The sequence below is a fragment of the Pseudophryne corroboree genome, chromosome 11 (genome assembly GCF_028390025.1).
Source record: "Pseudophryne corroboree isolate aPseCor3 chromosome 11, aPseCor3.hap2, whole genome shotgun sequence".
NCBI lineage: Eukaryota > Metazoa > Chordata > Amphibia > Anura > Myobatrachidae > Pseudophryne > Pseudophryne corroboree.
In genome coordinates this window covers 165,641,070-165,659,581 of record NC_086454.1, presented here as the reverse complement: position 1 = coordinate 165,659,581, position 18,512 = coordinate 165,641,070, and the positions used below count along the sequence as shown (strand labels likewise).

Here is an 18,512-nt window from a genome sequence, read left to right as displayed (position 1 = left end):
ATATATCACAAAATCTCTTCAAATACATATCAGAAGCCAGTGGTAGTGTCATCCTTTGGCTGATGAAGATTTTTCTCTATATGGCTCAGTGACTTTTGTCTCAAATCAAGCAATATGGCATAACTAAGATATGCAAGGGCAAATTAATCAGTTATTATATTGCTGCTCAAACATAGAGGGCACTAGGTGTTACTAGAAGAAGAAGAAGATATGTGCTCCCCTCTCATTAGTGCACACTGAAGTAAAAAAATGGAGAATTTCTAAAGACCAGAGCACAAGTAATGGATCTCTGCATTCTTATTGCATCTTTTCTTATTTCCAAATATTTGACATACTTCTGATTTGATAAGTTTAAAAATGAGTTTAAACAAAGGACACCACTGAAGATGATGGAATTTATATGAATTTTAAATGAAGATTTGCAATACTCATACATTGAATGAAAATGGAGCTTTGAACAAAAGGAAAATAAACAATGTTAGCTCCCACGAGATATGAACTCAGATTACTAGATTCAAAGTCCAGGGTGCTATCAATTACACCTTGGAACCATCACCTGAGCAATGGCATCTACTGAAGTGCGCTCATCTTTTAAATGCAAAGAAAAGAAATTCAATACTTTATATATATTATTTCAAGTTTCTAATAAGCTCAGGGATGCAATAGGTATTATGTAGAATATTTGTCCAAACCCAATGATAATATATAAAAAGTAACCTATTTTTTAAAGGAGAAGATAGATACTAGAAACCTAAATGCCTAGGACCAATTTTAGTTGGAGCATCACCCCTTATGTTATCCTAGCATTGAATTGACAGTTTTTCTGTATTTCCATATTTGCATATCAGCCACTTACAATTGTTTCAAGCTTTATAACAGAGGACTGCCTTTTTTATAGACCAAGGATGAAAGTCTCTTGTGAGTTAAGTCTGATAATGACATCACAATTTGTAAATTAAGCTATAGTATGATTACAGAGTGTAGACTGAATAAAAAGTGCTTTCCTATGGATTGAAGTTTGTATTTTCTTAAGCTTTGCATTCCAAAATGGGCTAGCATTCTTTATTTCCAATGGGCACATTAAGCTACTTCCCCAATATATATTTTTTTGTGTTAAAAGTTATTCATACACAACTTGGTAAAACATACTTAATTTAATACATAATGGATTACATCCTGGGATTATCTTTTTCAACAATCTGTAAATTTACAATTAAAAATTGTGTATTAGATTTTTCAGATTGATATTGCTTAGATTTGCATATACTCCTTGTCTAAATTGTCTATTTTTATACTATTAGTAGATGCCTTAATCTTTGTTATTATCCTATCTAATATTTATTTTTATTTTGTAATGTGGAAAGAAACTGGAGCATTTTTATGATACCCATGCTTCAAGTGACTCTATGGCTTAAGCTTTTTTTTTGAAAAATGAAATGCTATAAAAACAAAATATGATCTGTGCTTTGAGGTACATTTGCCAGTTTTGTGTTTGCTCATAGCAACATCTGTGGCCGGTTAGCTCAGTTAGTTAGAGCGTAGTGCTAATAACGCCATGGTCACGGGTTCGATCCCCGTATGGGCCATTTGCTTTTCTTGATGGACAAGAATGGAATAAGCTCATTGGTGGAGTGCATGAATACTTGAAAACATCATAGACACATATATCACAAAATCTCTTCAAATACATATCAGAAGCCAGTGGGAGTGTCATCCTTTGGCTGATGAAGATTTTTCTCTACATGGCTCAGTGACTTTTGTCTCAAATCAAGCAATATGGCATAACTAAGATATGCAAGGGCAAATTAATCAGTTCTTATATTGCTGCTCAAACATAGAGGGCACTAGGTGTTACTAGAAGAAGAAGATATGTGCTCCCCTCTCATTAGTGCACACTGAAGTAAAAAAAATGGAGAATTTCTAAAGACCAGAGCACAAGTAATGGATCTTTGCATTCTTATTGCATCTTTTCTTATTTCCAAATATTTGACATACTTCTGATTTGATAAGTTTAAAGATGAGTTTAAACAAAGGACACCACTGAAGATGATGGAATTTATATGAATTTTAAATGAAGATTTGCAATACTCATACATTGAATGAAAATGGAGCTTTGAACAAAAGGAAAATAAACAATGTTAGCTCCCACGAGATATGAACTCAGATTACTAGATTCAAAGTCCAGGGTGCTAACAATTACACCATGGAACCCTCACCTGAGCAATGGCATCTACTGAAGTGCGCTCATCTTTTAAATGCAAAGAAAAGAAATTCAATACTTTATATATATTATTTCAAGTTTCTAATAAGCTCAGGGATGCAATAGGTATTATGTAGAATATTTGTCCAAACCCAATGATAATATATAAAAAGTAACCTATTTTTTAAAGGAGAAGATAGATACTAGAAACCTAAATGCCTAGGACCAATTTCAGTTGGAGCATCACCCCTTATGTTATCCTAGCATTAAATTGACAGTTTTTCTGTATTTCCATATTTGCATATCAGCCACTTACAATTGTTTCAAGCTTTATAACAGAGGACTGCCTTTTTTATAGACCAAGGATGAAAGTCTCTTGTGAGTTAAGTCTGATAATGACATCACAATTTGTAAATTAAGCTATAGTATGATTACAGAGTGTACACTGAATAAAAAGTGCTTTCCTATGGGTTGAAGTTTGTATTTTCTTAAGCTTTGCATTCCAAAATGGGCTAGAATTCTTTATTTCCAATGGGCACATTAAGCTACTTCCCCAATATATATTTTTTTGTGTTAAAAGTTATTCATACACAACTTGGTAAAACATACTAAATTTAATACATAATGGATTACATCCTGGGATTATCTTTTTCAACAATCTGTAAATTTACAATTAAAAATTGTGTATTAGATTTTTTAGATTGATTTTGTTTAGATTTGCATATACTCCTAGTCTAAATTGTCTATTTTTATACTATTACTAGATGCCTTAATCTTTGTTATTATCCTATCTAATATTTATTTTTATTTTGTAATGTGGAAAGAAACTGGAGCATTTTTATGATACCCATGCTTCAAGTGACTCTATGGCTTAAGCTTTTTTTTGAAAAATGAAATGCTATAAAAACAAAATATGATCTGTGCTTTGAGGTACATTCGCCAGTTTTGTGTTTGCTTGCAGTAATATCTGTGGCCGGTTAGCTCAGTTGGTTAGAGCGTGGTGCTAATAACGCCAAGGTCACGGGTTTGATCCCCGTATGGGCCAATTGCTTTTCTTGATGGACAAGAATGGATTAAGCTCATCGGTGGAGTGCATGAATACTTGAAAACATCATAGACACATATATCACAAAATCTCTTCAAATACATATCAGAAGCCAGTGGTAGTGTCATCCTTTGGCTGATGAAGATTTTTCTCTATATGGCTCAGTGACTTTTGTCTCAAATCAAGCAATATGGCATAACTAAGATATGCAAGGGCAAATTAATCAGTTATTATATTGCTGCTCAAACATAGAGGGCACTAGGTGTTACTAGAAGAAGAAGAAGATATGTGCTCCCCTCTCATTAGTGCACACTGAAGTAAAAAAATGGAGAATTTCTAAAGACCAGAGCACAAGTAATGGATCTCTGCATTCTTATTGCATCTTTTCTTATTTCCAAATATTTGACAAACTTCTGATTTGATAAGTTTAAAAATGAGTTTAAACAAAGGACACCACTGAAGATGATGGAATTTATATGAATTTTAAATGAAGATTTGCAATACTCATACATTGAATGAAAATGGAGCTTTGAACAAAAGGAAAATAAACAATGTTAGCTCCCACGAGATATGAACTCAGATTACTAGATTCAAAGTCCAGGGTGCTAACAATTACACCTTGGAACCATCACCTGAGCAATGGCATCTACTGAAGTGCGCTCATCTTTTAAATGCAAAGAAAAGAAATTCAATACTTTATATATATTATTTCAAGTTTCTAATAAGCTCAGGGATGCAATAGGTATTATGTAGAATATTTGTCCAAACCCAATGATAATATATAAAAAGTAACCTATTTTTTAAAGGAGAAGATAGATACTAGAAACCTAAATGCCTAGGACCAATTTTAGTTGGAGCATCACCCCTTATGTTATCCTAGCATTGAATTGACAGTTTTTCTGTATTTCCATATTTGCATATCAGCCACTTACAATTGTTTCAAGCTTTATAACAGAGGACTGCCTTTTTTATAGACAAAGGATGAAAGTCTCTTGTGAGTTAAGTCTGATAATGACATCACAATTTGTAAATTAAGCTATAGTATGATTACAGAGTGTAGACTGAATAAAAAGTGCTTTCCTATGGATTGAAGTTTGTATTTTCTTAAGCTTTGCATTCCAAAATGGGCTAGCATTCTTTATTTCCAATGGGCACATTAAGCTACTTCCCCAATATATATTTTTTTGTGTTAAAAGTTATTCATACACAACTTGGTAAAACATACTAAATTTAATACATAATGGATTACATCCTGGGATTATCTTTTTCAACAATCTGTAAATTTACAATTAAAAATTGTGTATTAGATTTTTTAGATTGATTTTGCTTAGATTTGCATATACTCCTAGTCTAAATTGTCTATTTTTATACTATTACTAGATGCCTTAATCTTTGTTATTATCCTATCTAATATTTATTTTTATTTTGTAATGTGGAAAGAAACTGGAGCATTTTTATGATACCCATGCTTCAAGTGACTCTATGGCTTAAGCTTTTTTTTGAAAAATGAAATGCTATAAAAACAAAATATGATCTGTGCTTTGAGGTACATTTGCCAGTTTTGTGTTTGCTTGCAGTAATATCTGTGGCCTGTTAGCTCAGTTGCTTAGAGTGTGGTGCTAATAACGCCAAGGTCACAGGTTCGATCCCCGTATACCAACTATAGGAAAACATCAAAGTCCACCGCCATGCACCAAGACCTTGCAGATGAACTGAACCACTTTTATTGCAGGTTCGCAAAAGAAGTCCCCTGCAACCCAAACAATCACCTCTACGATGCCCCGAACACCGACGGCCAACCCCAGGCACTGCAAGTCACCCAAGAAGAGGTGGAGGCATTGTTCAAAAGGACCAAAACCAGGAAAGCTCCGGGTCCTGACGGAGTGTCACCATCTGCTCTAAGAGCATGTGCGGGTCAGCTCGCCCCCATATTCACCAAGATCTTCAATAAATCGCTGGAGCTACAGAAAGTCCCTTCCTGCCTCAAATGGTCTACTATAGTCCCGGTCCCCAAGAAACCCACTATCACGAACCTGAACAACTACAGGCCGATACACTGACGTCTGTGGTCATGAAAACGTTCGAGCGTCTGGTTTTGAATCACCTGAAAACTGTGACTGGCCCCCAACTGGACCCCCTGCAGTTCGCCTATCGCTCGAATCGGTGTGTCGAGGATGCAGTCAACCTGGGCCTGTACTACATTCTACAGCACCTAGACATTCCCGGTACCTACGTGAGGGTCCTGTTTGTCGATTTCAGCTCGGCCTTCAATACAATCGTCCCCAGCATCCTCCACCCCAAATTACTTCGCCTAGGGGTCCCAGAAGCTACCTGTTCCTGGATAATAGACTTCCTGACAGATAGGACACAGGTGGTGAAAGCGGGGGAATTCACCTCTCAAGCGCGGTCCATCAGTACAGGGGCCCCTCAGGGCTGTGTCCTCTCACCCCTGCTCTTCTCCCTGTACACAAATGACTGTACCTCAGAGGCGCAATCAGTAAGGATCATCAAATTTGCCGATTACACCACCGTCATCGGCCTCATCAAGGATGGGGACGAATCGGCCTATAGACGGGAAGTAGACCGGCTGGCCCAGTGGTGCATCCACAACAACCTTGACCTCAACCCCCTCAAAACTGTCGAGATGATAGTGGACTTCAGGAAGAAGTCATCTAGTGCACCTCCGCTAACGATTGCTGACAGTGTGGTATCGCTAGTGGACTCCTTCAAGTTTCTAGGGACCACAATCTCCAGGGACCTTAAATGGGGGTCCAACACTGACGCCACTGTTGGGAAAGCGCAGCAGAGGTTGTTCTTCCTCAGGCAACTAAGGAAGTTCAACATCCCACAGAAGCTCCTGCTCCTCTTCTACTCCGCGATTGTGGAGTCGGTACTGTGCTCCTCGATACTCGTATGGTACAGCTCCGCCAGCGCGAGGGACATATGCAGGCTCCAAAAGGTGGTCAGAACCGCAGAGAAGATCATCGGGGCTGACCTTCCCTCAGTCCAGGACCTGTACTTGTCCAGAGCAAAAAAGCGGGCAATGAAGATAGTAAAAGACCAGCTACACCCCGGCCACAGCATGTTTAACTTGCTTCCTTCAGGCAGGCGTTACAGGGCTGTCCCCGCCAGATCCACCAGAAGCCTCAAAAGTTTCTTTCCCCAAGCTGTCCGCCTGCTGAACTCCTGAACATTGACTGACTAGACGTACATGTAACTCACTTGTGTCCCTACGGTATACCTATCTGTGTAACTTTACTTGCCCCCCCCCCCACACACAAACACACACACACCTGCTTACCTGTTACCAACTTGGCTGTTGTATAGCAAACCGAAGACAAATTCCTAGTATACGTAAGTATACCTGGCCAATAAAGCTGATTCTGATTCTGATTCTGATTCTGGTATGGGCCATTTGCTTTTCTTGATGGACAAGAATGGAATAAGCTCATCGGTGGAGTGCATGAATACTTGAAAACATCATAGACACATATATCACAAAATCTCTTCAAATACATATCAGAAGCCAGTGGGAGTGTCATCCTTTGGCTGATGAAGATTTTTCTCTACATGGCTCAGTGACTTTTGTCTCAAATCAAGCAATATGGCATAACTAAGATATGCAAGGGCAAATTAATCAGTTATTATATTGCTGCTCAAACATAGAGGGCACTAGGTGTTACTAGAAGAAGAAGAAGATATGTGCTCCCCTCTCATTAGTGCACACTGAAGTAAAAAAAAAAAAAATGGAGAATTTCTAAAGACCAGAGCACAAGTAATGGATCTCTGCATTCTTATTGCATCTTTTCTTATTTCCAAATATTTGACATACTTCTGGTTTGATAAGTTTAAAAATGAGTTTAAACAAAGGACACCACTGAAGATGATGGAATTTATATGAATTTTAAATGAAGATTTGCAATACTCATACATTGAATAAAAATGGAGCTTTGAACAAAAGGAAAATAAATAATGTTAGCTCCCGCGAGATATGAACTCAGATTACTAGATTCAAAGTCCAGGGTGCTAACAATTACACCATGGAACCCTCACCTGAGCAATGGCATCTACTGAAGTGCGCTCATCTTTTAAATGCAAAGAAAAGAAATTCAATACTTTATATATATTATTTCAAGTTTCTAATAAGCTCAGGGATGCAATAGGTATTATGTAGAATATTTGTCCAAACCCAATGATAATATATAAAAAGTAACCTATTTTTTAAAGGAGAAGATAGATACTAGAAACCTAAATGCCTAGGACCAATTTTAGTTGGAGCATCACCCCTTATGTTATCCTAGCATTGAATTGACAGTTTTTCTGTATTTCCATATTTGCATATCAGCCACTTACAATTGTTTCAAGCTTTATAACAGAGGACTGCCTTTTTTATAGACCAAGGATGAAAGTCTCTTGTGAGTTAAGTCTGATAATGACATCACAATTTGTAAATTAAGCTATAGTATGATTACAGAGTGTAGACTGAATAAAAAGTGCTTTCCTATGGATTGAAGTTTGTATTTTCTTAAGCTTTGCATTCCAAAATGGGCTAGCATTCTTTATTTCCAATGGGCACATTAAGCTACTTCCCCAATATATATTTTTTTGTGTTAAAAGTTATTCATACACAATTTGGTAAAACATACTAAATTTAATACATAATGGATTACATCCTGGGATTATCTTTTTCAACAATCTGTAAATTTACAATTAAAAATTGTGTATTAGATTTTTTAGATTGATTTTGCTTAGATTTGCATATACTCCTAGTCTAAATTGTCTATTTTTATACTATTACTAGATGCCTTAATCTTTGTTATTATCCTATCTAATATTTATTTTTATTTTGTAATGTGGAAAGAAACTGGAGCATTTTTATGATACCCATGCTTAAAGTGACTCTATGTCTTAAGCTTTTTTTTGAAAAATGAAATGCTATTAAAACAAAATATGATCTGTGCTTTGAGGTACATTTGCCAGTTTTGTGTTTGCTTGCAGTAATATCTGTGGCCTGTTAGCTCAGTTGTTTAGAGTGTGGTGCTAATAATGCCAAGGTCACAGGTTCGATCACCGTATACCAACTATAGGAAAACATCAAAGTCCACCGCCATGCACCAAGACCTTGCAGATGAACTGAACCACTTTTATTGCAGGTTCGCAAAAGAAGTCCCCTGCAACCCAAACAATCACCTCTACGATGCCCCGAACACCGACGGCCAACCCCAGGCACTGCAAGTCACCCAAGAAGAGGTGGAGGCATTGTTCAAAAGGACCAAAACCAGGAAAGCTCCGGGTCCTGACGGAGTGTCACCATCTGCTCTAAGAGCATGTGCGGGTCAGCTCGCCCCCATATTCACCAAGATCTTCAATAAATCGCTGGAGCTACAGAAAGTCCCTTCCTGCCTCAAATGGTCTACTATAGTCCCGGTCCCCAAGAAACCCACTATCACGAACCTGAACGACTACAGGCCGATACACTGACGTCTGTGGTCATGAAAACGTTCGAGTGTCTGGTTTTGAATCACCTGAAAACTGTGACTGGCCCCCAACTGGACCCCCTGCAGTTCGCCTATCGCTCGAATCGGTGTGTCGAGGATGCAGTCAACCTGGGCCTGTACTACATTCTACAGCACCTAGACATTCCCGGTACCTACGCGAGGGTCCTGTTTGTCGATTTCAGCTCGGCCTTCAATACAATCGTCCCCAGCATCCCCCACCCCAAATTACTTCGCCTAGGGGTCCCAGAAGCTACCTGTTCCTGGATAATAGACTTCCTGACAGATAGGACACAGGTGGTGAAAGCGGGGGAATTCACCTCTCAAGCGCGGTCCATCAGTACAGGGGCCCCTCAGGGCTGTGTCCTCTCACCCCTGCTCTTCTCCCTGTACACAAATGACTGTACCTCAGAGGCGCAATCAGTAAGGATCATCAAATTTGCCGATTACACCACCGTCATCGGCCTCATCAAGGATGGGGACGAATCGGCCTATAGACGGGAAGTAGACCGGCTGGCCCAGTGGTGCATCCACAACAACCTTGACCTCAACCCCCTCAAAACTGTCGAGATGATAGTGGACTTCAGGAAGAAGTCATCTAGTGCACCTCCGCTAACGATTGCTGACAGTGTGGTATCGCTAGTGGACTCCTTCAAGTTTCTAGGGACCACAATCTCCAGGGACCTTAAATGGGGGTCCAACACTGACGCCACTGTTGGGAAAGCGCAGCAGAGGTTGTTCTTCCTCAGGCAACTAAGGAAGTTCAACATCCCACAGAAGCTCCTGCTCCTCTTCTACTCCGCGATTGTGGAGTCGGTACTGTGCTCCTCGATACTCGTATGGTACAGCTCCGCCAGCGCGAGGGACATATGCAGGCTCCAAAAGGTGGTCAGAACCGCAGAGAAGATCTTCCCTCAGTCCAGGACCTGTACTTGTCCAGAGCAAAAAAGCGGGCAATGAAGATAGTAAAAGACCAGCTACACCCCGGCCACAGCATGTTTAACTTGCTTCCTTCAGGCAGGCGTTACAGGGCTGTCCCCGCCAGATCCACCAGAAGCCTCAAAAGTTTCTTTCCCCAAGCTGTCCGCCTGCTGAACTCCTGAACATTGACTGACTAGACGTACATGTAACTCACTTGTGTCCCTACGGTATACCTATCTGTGTAACTTTACTTGCCCCCCCCCACACACACAAACACACACACACCTGCTTACCTGTTACCTACTTGGCTGTTGTATAGCAAACCGAAGACAAATTCCTAGTATACGTAAGTATACCTGGCCAATAAAGCTGATTCTGATTCTGATTCTGGTATGGGCCATTTGCTTTTCTTGATGGACAAGAATGGAATAAGCTCATCGGTGGAGTGCATGAATACTTGAAAACATCATAGACACATATATCACAAAATCTCTTCAAATACATATCAGAAGCCAGTGGGAGTGTCATCCTTTGGCTGATGAAGATTTTTCTCTACATGGCTCAGTGACTTTTGTCTCAAATCAAGCAATATGGCATAACTAAGATATGCAAGGGCAAATTAATCAGTTATTATATTGCTGCTCAAACATAGAGGGCACTAGGTGTTACTAGAAGAAGAAGATATGTGCTCCCCTCTCATTAGTGCACACTGAAGTAAAAAAAAAATGGAGAATTTCTAAAGACCAGAGCACAAGTAATGGATCTCTGCATTCTTATTGCATCTTTTCTTATTTCCAAATATTTGACATACTTCTGGTTTGATAAGTTTAAAAATGAGTTTAAACAAAGGACACCACTGAAGATGATGGAATTTATATGAATTTTAAATGAAGATTTGCAATACTCATACATTGAATAAAAATGGAGCTTTGAACAAAAGGAAAATAAACAATGTTAGCTCCCACGAGATATGAACTCAGATTACTAGATTCAAAGTCCAGGGTGCTAACAATTACACCATGGAACCCTCACCTGAGCAATGGCATCTACTGAAGTGCGCTCATCTTTTAAATGCAAAGAAAAGAAATTCAATACTTTATATATATTATTTCAAGTTTCTAATAAGCTCAGGGATGCAATAGGTATTATGTAGAATATTTGTCCAAACCCAATGATAATATATAAAAAGTAACCTATTTTTTAAAGGAGAAGATAGATACTAGAAACCTAAATGCCTAGGACCAATTTTAGTTGGAGCATCACCCCTTATGTTATCCTAGCATTGAATTGACAGTTTTTCTGTATTTCCATATTTGCATATCAGCCACTTACAATTGTTTCAAGCTTTATAACAGAGGACTGCCTTTTTTATAGACCAAGGATGAAAGTCTCTTGTGAGTTAAGTCTGATAATGACATCACAATTTGTAAATTAAGCTATAGTATGATTACAGAGTGTAGACTGAATAAAAAGTGCTTTCCTATGGATTGAAGTTTGTATTTTCTTAAGCTTTGCATTCCAAAATGGGCTAGCATTCTTTATTTCCAATGGGCACATTAAGCTACTTCCCCAATATATATTTTTTTGTGTTAAAAGTTATTCATACACAACTTGGTAAAACATACTTAATTTAATAAATAATGGATTACATCCTGGGATTATCTTTTTCAACAATCTGTAAATTTACAATTAAAAATTGTGTATTAGATTTTTCAGATTGATATTGCTTAGATTTGCATATACTCCTTGTCTAAATTGTCTATTTTTATACTATTAGTAGATGCCTTAATCTTTGTTATTATCCTATCTAATATTTATTTTTATTTTGTAATGTGGAAAGAAACTGGAGCATTTTTATGATACCCATGCTTCAAGTGACTCTATGGCTTAAGCTTTTTTTTTGAAAAATGAAATGCTATAAAAACAAAATATGATCTGTGCTTTGAGGTACATTTGCCAGTTTTGTGTTTGCTCATAGCAACATCTGTGGCCGGTTAGCTCAGTTAGTTAGAGCGTAGTGCTAATAACGCCATGGTCACGGGTTCGATCCCCGTATGGGCCATTTGCTTTTCTTGATGGACAAGAATGGAATAAGCTCATTGGTGGAGTGCATGAATACTTGAAAACATCATAGACACATATATCACAAAATCTCTTCAAATACATATCAGAAGCCAGTGGGAGTGTCATCCTTTGGCTGATGAAGATTTTTCTCTACATGGCTCAGTGACTTTTGTCTCAAATCAAGCAATATGGCATAACTAAGATATGCAAGGGCAAATTAATCAGTTATTATATTGCTGCTCAAACATAGAGGGCACTAGGTGTTACTAGAAGAAGAAGATATGTGCTCCCCTCTCATTAGTGCACACTGAAGTAAAAAAAATGGAGAATTTCTAAAGACCAGAGCACAAGTAATGGATCTTTGCATTCTTATTGCATCTTTTCTTATTTCCAAATATTTGACATACTTCTGATTTGATAAGTTTAAAAATGAGTTTAAACAAAGGACACCACTGAAGATGATGGAATTTATATGAATTTTAAATGAAGATTTGCAATACTCATACATTGAATGAAAATGGAGCTTTGAACAAAAGGAAAATAAACAATGTTAGCTCCCACGAGATATGAACTCAGATTACTAGATTCAAAGTCCAGGGTGCTAACAATTACACCATGGAACCCTCACCTGAGCAATGGCATCTACTGAAGTGCGCTCATCTTTTAAATGCAAAGAAAAGAAATTCAATACTTTATATATATTATTTCAAGTTTCTAATAAGCTCAGGGATGCAATAGGTATTATGTAGAATATTTGTCCAAACCCAATGATAATATATAAAAAGTAACCTATTTTTTAAAGGAGAAGATAGATACTAGAAACCTAAATGCCTAGGACCAATTTCAGTTGGAGCATCACCCCTTATGTTATCCTAGCATTGAATTGACAGTTTTTCTGTATTTCCATATTTGCATATCAGCCACTTACAATTGTTTCAAGCTTTATAACAGAGGACTGCCTTTTTTATAGACCAAGGATGAAAGTCTCTTGTGAGTTAAGTCTGACAATGACATCACAATTTGTAAATTAAGCTATAGTATGATTACAGAGTGTACACTGAATAAAAAGTGCTTTCCTATGGGTTGAAGTTTGTATTTTCTTAAGCTTTGCATTCCAAAATGGGCTAGAATTCTTTATTTCCAATGGGTACATTAAGCTACTTCCCCAATATATATTTTTTTGTGTTAAAAGTTATTCATACACAACTTGGTAAAACATACTAAATTTAATACATAATGGATTACATCCTGGGATTATCTTTTTCATCAATCTGTAAATTTACAATTAAAAATTGTGTATTAGATTTTTTAGATTGATTTTGTTTAGATTTGCATATACTCCTAGTCTAAATTGTCTATTTTTATACTATTACTAGATGCCTTAATCTTTGTTATTATCCTATCTAATATTTATTTTTATTTTGTAATGTGGAAAGAAACTGGAGCATTTTTATGATACCCATGCTTCAAGTGACTCTATGGCTTAAGCTTTTTTTTTGAAAAATGAAATGCTATAAAAACAAAATATGATCTGTGCTTTGAGGTACATTTGCCAGTTTTGTGTTTGCTCATAACAACATCTGTGGCCGGTTAGCTCAGTTAGTTAGAGCGTGGTGCTAATAACGCCATGGTCACGTGTTCGATCCCCGTATGGGCCATTTGCTTTTCTTGATGGACAAGAATGCAATAAGCTCATCGGTGGAGTGCATGAATACTTGAAAACATCATAGACACATATATCACAAAATCTCTTCAAATACATATCAGAAGCCAGTGGGAGTGTCATCCTTTGGCTGATGAAGATTTTTCTCTACATGGCTCAGTGACTTTTGTCTCAAATCAAGCAATATGGCATAACTAAGATATGCTAGGGCAAATCAATCAGTTTTTATATTGCTGCTCAAACATAGAGGGCACTAGGTGTTACTAGAAGAAGAAGAAGATATGTGCTCCCCTCTCATTAGTGCACACTGAAGTAAAAAAAAAATGGAGAATTTCTAAAGACCAGAGCACAAGTAATGGATCTCTGCATTCTTATTGCATCTTTTCTTATTTCCAAATATTTGACATACTTCTGATTTGATAAGTTTAAAAATGAGTTTAAACAAAGGACACCACTGAAGATGATGGAATTTATATGAATTTTAAATGAAGATTTGAAATACTCATACATTGAATGAAAATGGAGCTTTGAACAAAAGGAAAATAAACAATGTTAGCTAGCACGAGATATGAACTCAGATTACTAGATTCAAAGTCCAGGGTGCTAACAATTACACCATGGAACCCTCACCAGAGCAATGGCATCTACTGAAGTGCGCTCATCTTTTAAATGCAAAGAAAAGAAATTCAATACTTTATATATATTATTTCAAGTTTCTAATAAGCTCAGGGATGCAATAGGTATTATGTAGAATATTTGTCCAAACCCAATGATAATATATAAAAAGTAACCTATTTTTTAAAGGAGAAGATAGATACTAGAAACCTAAATGCCTAGGACCAATTTCAGTTGGAGCATCACCACTTATGTTATCCTAGCATTAAATTGACAGTTTTTCTGTATTTCCATATTTGCATATCAGCCACTTACAATTGTTTCAAGCTTTATAACAGAGGACTGCCTTTTTTATAGACCAAGGATGAAAGTCTCTTGTGAGTTAAGTCTGATAATGACATCACAATTTGTAAATTAAGCTATAGTATGATTACAGAGTGTAGACTGAATAAAAAGTGCTTTCCTATGGGTTGAAGTTTGTATTTTCTTAAGCTTTGCATTCCAAAATGGGCTAGAATTCTTTATTTCCAATGGGCACATTAAGCTACTTCCCCAATATATATTTTTTTGTGTTAAAAGTTATTCATACACAACTTGGTAAAACATACTAAATTTAATACATAATGGATTACATCCTGGGATTATCTTTTTCAACAATCTGTAAATTTACAATTAAAAATTGTGTATTAGATTTTTTAGATTTATTTTGTTTAGATTTGCATATACTCCTAGTCTAAATTGTCTATTTTTATACTATTACTAGATGCCTCAATCTTTGTTATTATCCTATCTAATATTTATTTTTATTTTGTAATGTGGAAAGAAACTGGAGCATTTTTATGATACCCATGCTTCAAGTGACTCTATGGCTTAAGCTTTTTTTTTGAAAAATGAAATGCTATAAAAACAAAATATGATCTGTGCTTTGAGGTACATTTGCCAGTTTTGTGTTTGCTCATAGCAACATCTGTGGCCGGTTAGCTCAGTTAGTTAGAGCGTGGTGCTAATAACGCCATGGTCACGTGTTCGATCCCCGTATGGGCCATTTGCTTTTCTTGATGGACAAGAATGCAATAAGCTCATCGGTGGAGTGCATGAATACTTGAAAACATCATAGACACATATATCACAAAATCTCTTCAAATACATATCAGAAGCCAGTGGGAGTGTCATCCTTTGGCTGATGAAGATTTTTCTCTACATGGCTCAGTGACTTTTGTCTCAAATCAAGCAATATGGCATAACTAAGATATGCTAGGGCAAATCAATCAGTTTTTATATTGCTGCTCAAACATAGAGGGCACTAGGTGTTACTAGAAGAAGAAGAAGATATGTGCTCCCCTCTCATTAGTGCACACTGAAGTAAAAAAAATGGAGAATTTCTAAAGACCAGAGCACAAGTAATGGATCTCTGCATTCTTATTGCATCTTTTCTTATTTCCAAATATTTGACATACTTCTGATTTGATAAGTTTAAAAATGAGTTTAAACAAAGGACACCACTGAAGATGATGGAATTTATATGAATTTTAAATGAAGATTTGCAATACTCATACATTGAATGAAAATGGAGCTTTGAACAAAAGGAAAATAAACAATGTTAGCTCCCACGAGATATGAACTCAGATTACTAGATTCAAAGTCCAGGGTGCTAACAATTACACCATGGAACCCTCACCTGAGCAATGGCATCTACTGAAGTGCGCTCATCTTTTAAATGCAAAGAAAAGAAATTCAATACTTTATATATATTATTTACAGTTTCTAATAAGCTCAGGGATGCAATAGGTATTATGTAGAATATTTGTCAAAAACCAATGATAATATATAAAAAGTAACCTATTTTTTAAAGGAGAAGATAGATACTAGAAACCTAAATGCCTAGGACCAATTTCAGTTGGAGCATCACCCCTTATGTTATCCTAGCATTGAATTGACAGTTTTTCTGTATTTCCATATTTGCATATCAGCCACTTACAATTGTTTCAAGCTTTATAACAAAGGACTGCCTTTTTTATAGACCAAGGATGACAGTCTCTTGTGAGTTAAGTCTGATAATGACATCACAATTTGTAAATTAAGCTATAGTATGATTACAGAGTGTAGACTGAATAAAAAGTGCTTTCCTATGGATTGAAGTTTGTATTTTCTTAAGCTTTGCATTCCAAAATGGGCTAGCATTCTTTATTTCCAATGGGCACATTAAGCTACTTCCCCAATATATATTTTTTTGTGTTAAAAGTTATTCATACACAACTTGGTAAAACATACTAAATTTAATACATAAGGGATTACATCCTGGGATTATCTTTTTCAACAATCTGTAAATTTACAATTAAAAATTGTGTATTAGATTTTTTAGATTGATTTTGCTTAGATTTGCATATACTCCTTGTCTAAATTGTCTATTTTTATACTATTAGTAGATGCCTTAATCTTTGTTATTATCCTATCTAATATTTATTTTTATTTTGTAATGTGGAAAGAAACTGGAGCATTTTTATGATACCCATGCTTCAAGTGACTCTATGGCTTAAGCTTTTTTTTTTTAAATTAAATGCTATAAAAACAAAATATGATCTGTGCTTTGAGGTACATTTGCCAGTTTTGTGTTTGCTTGCAGTAATATCTGTGGCCGGTTAGCTCAGTTGGTTAGAGCGTGGTGCTAATAACGCCAAGGTCACGGGTTTGATCCCCGTATGGGCCAATTGCTTTTCTTGATGGACAAGAATGGAATAAGCTCATCGGTGGAGTGCATGAATACTTGAAAACATCATAGACACATATATCACAAAATCTCTTCAAATACATATCAGAAGCCAGTGGGAGTGTCATCCTTTGGCTGATGAAGATTTTTCTCTACATGGCTCAGTGACTTTTGTCTCAAATCAAGCAATATGGCATAACTAAGATATGCTAGGGCAAATCAATCAGTTTTTATATTGCTGCTCAAACATAGAGGGCACTAGGTGTTACTAGAAGAAGAAGAAGATATGTGCTCCCCTCTCATTAGTGCACACTGAAGTAAAAAAATGGAGAATTTCTAAAGACCAGAGCACAAGTAATGGATCTCTGCATTCTTATTGCATCTTTTCTTATTTCCAAATATTTGACATACTTCTGATTTGATAAGTTTAAAAATGAGTTTAAACAAAGGACACCACTGAAGATGATGGAATTTATATGAATTTTAAATGAAGATTTGCAATACTCATACATTGAATGAAAATGGAGCTTTGAACAAAAGGAAAATAAACAATGTTAGCTCCCACGAGATATGAACTCAGATTACTAGATTCAAAGTCCAGGGTGCTAACAATTACACCATGGAACCCTCACCTGAGCAATGGCATCTACTGAAGTGCGCTCATCTTTTAAATGCAAAGAAAAGAAATTCAATACTTTATATATATTATTTACAGTTTCTAATAAGCTCAGGGATGCAATAGGTATTATGTAGAATATTTGTCAAAAACCAATGATAATATATAAAAAGTAACCTATTTTTTAAAGGAGAAGATAGATACTAGAAACCTAAATGCCTAGGACCAATTTCAGTTGGAGCATCACCCCTTATGTTATCCTAGCATTGAATTGACAGTTTTTCTGTATTTCCATATTTGCATATCAGCCACTTACAATTGTTTCAAGCTTTATAACAAAGGACTGCCTTTTTTATAGACCAAGGATGAAAGTCTCTTGTGAGTTAAGTCTGATAATGACATCACAATTTGTAAATTAAGCTATAGTATGATTACAGAGTGTAGACTGAATAAAAAGTGCTTTCCTATGGATTGAAGTTTGTATTTTCTTAAGCTTTGCATTCCAAAATGGGCTAGCATTCTTTATTTCCAATGGGCACATTAAGCTACTTCCCCAATATATATTTTTTTGTGTTAAAAGTTATTCATACACAACTTGGTAAAACATACTAAATTTAATACATAAGGGATTACATCCTGGGATTATCTTTTTCAACAATCTGTAAATTTACAATTAAAAATTGTGTATTAGATTTTTTAGATTGATTTTGCTTAGATTTGCATATACTCCTTGTCTAAATTGTCTATTTTTATACTATTAGTAGATGCCTTAATCTTTGTTATTATCCTATCTAATATTTATTTTTATTTTGTAATGTGGAAAGAAACTGGAGCATTTTTATGATACCCATGCTTCAAGTGACTCTATGGCTTAAGCTTTTTTTTTTTAAATTAAATGCTATAAAAACAAAATATGATCTGTGCTTTGAGGTACATTTGCCAGTTTTGTGTTTGCTTGCAGTAATATCTGTGGCCGGTTAGCTCAGTTGGTTAGAGCGTGGTGCTAATAACGCCAAGGTCACGGGTTTGATCCCCGTATGGGCCAATTGCTTTTCTTGATGGACAAGAATGGAATAAGCTCATCGGTGGAGTGCATGAATACTTGAAAACATCATAGACACATATATCACAAAATCTCTTCAAATACATATCAGAAGCCAGTGGGAGTGTCATCCTTTGGCTGATG

General features: G+C 36.3%; 7 non-coding genes across 7 annotated transcripts; all 7 read left to right on the top strand.

Moving 5' to 3' along the window:
• The first annotated feature begins 1,512 nt into the window (after positions 1–1,512).
• Positions 1,513–1,586, top strand: TRNAI-AAU (transfer RNA isoleucine (anticodon AAU)). The gene has a single exon. It is a non-coding gene; the product is annotated as a tRNA-Ile (tRNA).
• A 1,585-nt stretch (positions 1,587–3,171) lies between these two features.
• TRNAI-AAU (transfer RNA isoleucine (anticodon AAU)) lies at positions 3,172–3,245 on the top strand. The gene has a single exon. It is a non-coding gene; the product is annotated as a tRNA-Ile (tRNA).
• An 8,404-nt stretch (positions 3,246–11,649) lies between these two features.
• TRNAI-AAU (transfer RNA isoleucine (anticodon AAU)) lies at positions 11,650–11,723 on the top strand. The gene has a single exon. It is a non-coding gene; the product is annotated as a tRNA-Ile (tRNA).
• Positions 11,724–13,309: 1,586 nt separating this feature from the next.
• On the top strand, positions 13,310–13,383 carry TRNAI-AAU (transfer RNA isoleucine (anticodon AAU)). Its single transcript has one exon. It is a non-coding gene; the product is annotated as a tRNA-Ile (tRNA).
• A 1,591-nt stretch (positions 13,384–14,974) lies between these two features.
• Positions 14,975–15,048, top strand: TRNAI-AAU (transfer RNA isoleucine (anticodon AAU)). The gene has a single exon. It is a non-coding gene; the product is annotated as a tRNA-Ile (tRNA).
• Positions 15,049–16,636: 1,588 nt separating this feature from the next.
• Positions 16,637–16,710, top strand: TRNAI-AAU (transfer RNA isoleucine (anticodon AAU)). The gene has a single exon. It is a non-coding gene; the product is annotated as a tRNA-Ile (tRNA).
• Positions 16,711–18,297: 1,587 nt separating this feature from the next.
• TRNAI-AAU (transfer RNA isoleucine (anticodon AAU)) lies at positions 18,298–18,371 on the top strand. The gene has a single exon. It is a non-coding gene; the product is annotated as a tRNA-Ile (tRNA).
• Positions 18,372–18,512: the final 141 nt, after the last annotated feature.